The sequence below is a fragment of the Corylus avellana genome, chromosome ca4 (assembly GCF_901000735.1).
Source record: "Corylus avellana chromosome ca4, CavTom2PMs-1.0".
NCBI lineage: Eukaryota > Viridiplantae > Streptophyta > Magnoliopsida > Fagales > Betulaceae > Corylus > Corylus avellana.
In genome coordinates this window covers 21,482,153-21,486,153 of record NC_081544.1, presented here as the reverse complement: position 1 = coordinate 21,486,153, position 4,001 = coordinate 21,482,153, and the positions used below count along the sequence as shown (strand labels likewise).

The window sequence follows — 4,001 nt, the reverse complement described above, 5'->3', positions numbered from 1 at the left end:
GTGGTTCGGCCACCCCTGTCCTTTTTTCTTTTTTTTAATTTTTAGATTTATTTTAAAATTAGATTAATAAAAAATTAATATTTTAATGAAGTAAAACGGTGGATTTTGAATTTGACTAACGACTGTTAAAAATTTTTGACAGCAGGAATTTTATTGTCATTTCCATTGACTCATGAAGTAAATTTTCAAAAAAAAAAAAAAAAAAACTTAGGGATTTAAAAATTTTGGAGGGTTGATTCAAGGACTTATTATACAAATACCCTAAAAAAAAATATTAGATAACAAAATTTAATTGGTATATATATATCACGTTTTCAATATTGTAGGAGTACTATAAGCTAAAAAATTAAAGTGTTTTTTAGTATTAACAATCTAGAATATTAATACATATATGTATTATCTTAGTCTAATTAAGTATATAGTATTTTTTAAAAAATAAGTGATCATATAATTTTTTCTCTTATTATTTTCAATATAATTTCTTGACGTGTTAAATGTAACACGTCAATAATTTCTTAATGTGTCACATTTTGACACGTCAATAATTATTGGCCTACCATTATTTCACACGGTAAAAATTAATTAATTAATAATATTAATTATTTGTTATAAAAAAATATTAGGTAACAAAATTTAATTGGTATATATATACCGGATTCACAATTTAATTAGTACCTATTAGGTAACAAAATTTAACCGGTACCTATATGTGTTTAAAAAAAATAGTAGATAACTTATTGACGTGTTACATTTGACACATCAATAAATTCTTGACGTGTTACCAGTGGCACGTCGAGAAAAAAATTTCTTGACGTGCCACATGTGACATGTCAACAATTTCTTGACGCGTCACATGTTACTAAAAAAATGAGTGGGAGAAAATTATTTGAAGTGGGAGATCTCTCTGAATTCAACTTTTGCCCTGTTTTTCACTAAAAAAAATTCCCCTCTTCTTATTATTTATTCTATCCTTTTTTTCTTTTTTTCTTTTTTTTTTTTCTCTCTAATTCTCCCACGCAGCTGTCCCTCTCACGGCAAGTGGCCGGTTGGGTTTGGCCAACGATGAAGAAGAAATGGGCTACGTTTTCCGAATAGGTTGTTGATTGCAGAAATTGAAACAAATATTATGATTGGGTTGTTGAAGTAGCTGAATGCGAAAAAAAATAAATTGTTGATTTTGTTGGGTCTATGTTGCTTTGGCGATGCTGGGTTTGGGAGAAAGAAAAAAGGAGGGTTTGGGGGAAAGAAAGAAGAAACTGCTGGTGGGATGGATTTGGAGCTTTGGTTTTGTTTTTTCGTCGGCGGTTTTTTCTGGTTTTCTCTGTATGAAGAAAAGAAGTAGGGGTTAAAATGCGGTTGCGGTTAGTGGCTAAAACCGCTAACCGCTAGGCGGTTAACCGCCTGGTTAGCAGTTAACCGCATCCGAATAACCGTTTTTTTACTAACCGCTTTTTTTTTTGCCTTTTATTGGGCTTTCTTTGTTTTTTGGCCGGTTTTGGCGCTCACTTTAAACAATGTCTTTTTTCTTTTCATAGCCATTTTAGCATTAAAAATTGCTATATACCAAAATCCTTATTGGTCACCTTCTATGAATCTATACAACATATAATACAAATAAAATTACAACAATTTTTGTAAATCATCACTTCACTGTAGTCTTGTACAAAACATATATATATAAAATAAAACTATATATATATATATATATATATATATATATAAAGCGGTTAGCGGTTAGTGGTTTTCAAAAACTCAATAACCACTTTCAAAAGCGGTTAACACTTATAGTGGTTAGCGGTTCTAAATTTTCACCCCTAAAAAAAAGAAGAAAGGGTTTGGAAGAAAGAAAGAAGAAACGGTCGGCGATGCTGGCAGGTACGATGCTCTCCGGAGATGGTGGATTGGTTGTGGGTATTGGTGAAAAAATTTTTAAAAAATAATAATTTAATCATTTTTAAATTTTATTGACGTTTCAAAATTGGCACGTCAACAAATTTATTGGCGTGTCAATTTTGACACGTCAATAAATTATTTACATGTCAAAACTGACACATCAATAAATTATTAACGTGTTTGAAATTAACACGTCAATAATTATTTTTTATGTGCCACTTTTTGACACGTCAATAATTATTGACATGTTAAACAGTAACACGTCAAAATTTTTTCGTTTTTGACATCCTAAATTTTAACGCCTGACACACGTCATTAAAGTTTAGTGACATGTCAGGCCACCTAAAAAATATCTAGTTAAGAAAAACTCCATTTTTTGTAGTGACGTGTCCCACAAGCAAAGCATTAATTTTGGTGAAAAAAAAAAAATGGCTAATGTGAGTCATGAAATGATTGCGTGGCCACCACCTCCCACATGACCAACCTTCTTATAACATATGAGGTGACCATGTTGCCACCCCTTCGTACAACTCATGGAGGTGGTTGTGCAACCCCCTTACATAGTTGAAGGGTGGTGGCTCCCATTTTATAACAACAGAATTAGTGATGTGGCATTTTATGACTTGACGTCAAGGTACTTAGCGGTCCATTGTAACATGTGGTTGATATGATGACCACTAGAAAAGTAAATAGAGGTGAGTAAAATGAAGTGATTTGATAACAAATTAAATGTTAAGAATTGATTTGATCAATTTTGAATCAAGTTATTCAATAAAAGGTCAAATCCAGATAATATATATACAATCTCTCTTTCAAAATAAAGCTTATATAGTAATACTTACTAGGGGTAAAAATGCAGATACACATGTAGTTATTAGCAATATCTGCCTTTGCTGCAATTATCACTTTTAGGTATTTGTATTATGCGATTATTATCTATATCTATGCGCATATTTATAATAATAATAATACAAAAAAGAGCAACATAGAAGGCAAATACAAAATCAAAAGAGTTTCCTAAAAATGAAATACAACACTACAAATCTAGCAAATATATAAAACATAGAAAATGCGGATGCGGTGAATAAACGCGAGTAATCAGTGCAGGCGATTATTATATTCATGCATTTTCCCCCCTAAATTACTTAATAACTAATCTATAATTTCCCTTAATTAAATATTTGTACCCAAATTCAGCATGGTTGATTGTTGTGGTCTCTTGGAAAGAATAGTCCTCACAAAGTCATCCAACGCTTTGACCGAAGAGCCCCTCTCTTCTCCCTCGTCTCTTATTGCTGACAATATCCGCTCTTTAACCTCAGCAGCCTTCTTCCTCATACCCTCGCCTTTCCCCTCGGTCTCCATAACCAACTCTATCACCCTCTTCACTTCCTCCCCCACAAGAACACCCTGAATCCCTCTACTCAGCTCAACACTCAAACCCATCTCCTCCACCAGCATCTTTGAATTGTACGCCTGCTCCGCCGCCATCGGCCACCCTATAATCGGCACGCCCTGGCTTAAGCTCTCCAGCACCGAGTTCCACCCGCAGTGGCTCAGAAAAGCTCCGGTCGATTTGTGCGACAGAATGTCCAGCTGGGGCGCCCAGTTGCGCACCAACAACCCTCGTTTGCTTTCCCTCATTCGTTCTTCAAACCCTTACGGCAACCATTCTGCTCTGAATCCACCGTTCAGGTCGAATCCAAGCGGCGGCCTTATGGCCCAAATGAAAGCTTTTCCGCTCTCCTCCAACCCAATAGCTAATTCCATCATCTGGGAGGCACCGATTGTGTTCTCAGAGCCGAAAGAAATGTAGAGAACCGAATCAGGACTCTGTAAATCAAGCCACTCGATGCATTTTTCAGGAGCCAATCCGGGCTCTTTCCCGGCACGTTGTCTGGAAATACTTGAACGTGAAGAGGACGGATGTTTGTAAATAGTCCAAACAGGAAGTTTGATAAATTTTCTGAGAAGTTGTAGGCCCAAAGGCTCAATTTCCTCGACCGAGTTACACAACCACCCACATGACTCCAAACAATGTGAAATCTGCGGCTGCATAAATGTAGACCACGTGTCGGTGCCATCCCCAGCTCTTAGAAACGGATGCA

General features: G+C 35.4%; 1 pseudogene; it reads right to left on the bottom strand.

The window, feature by feature from the left end:
• Positions 1 to 2,920: 2,920 nt before the first annotated feature.
• The window catches only part of LOC132179489 (crocetin glucosyltransferase 3-like), a 1,669-nt pseudogene continuing 588 nt past the window's right edge, over positions 2,921 to 4,001 (bottom strand).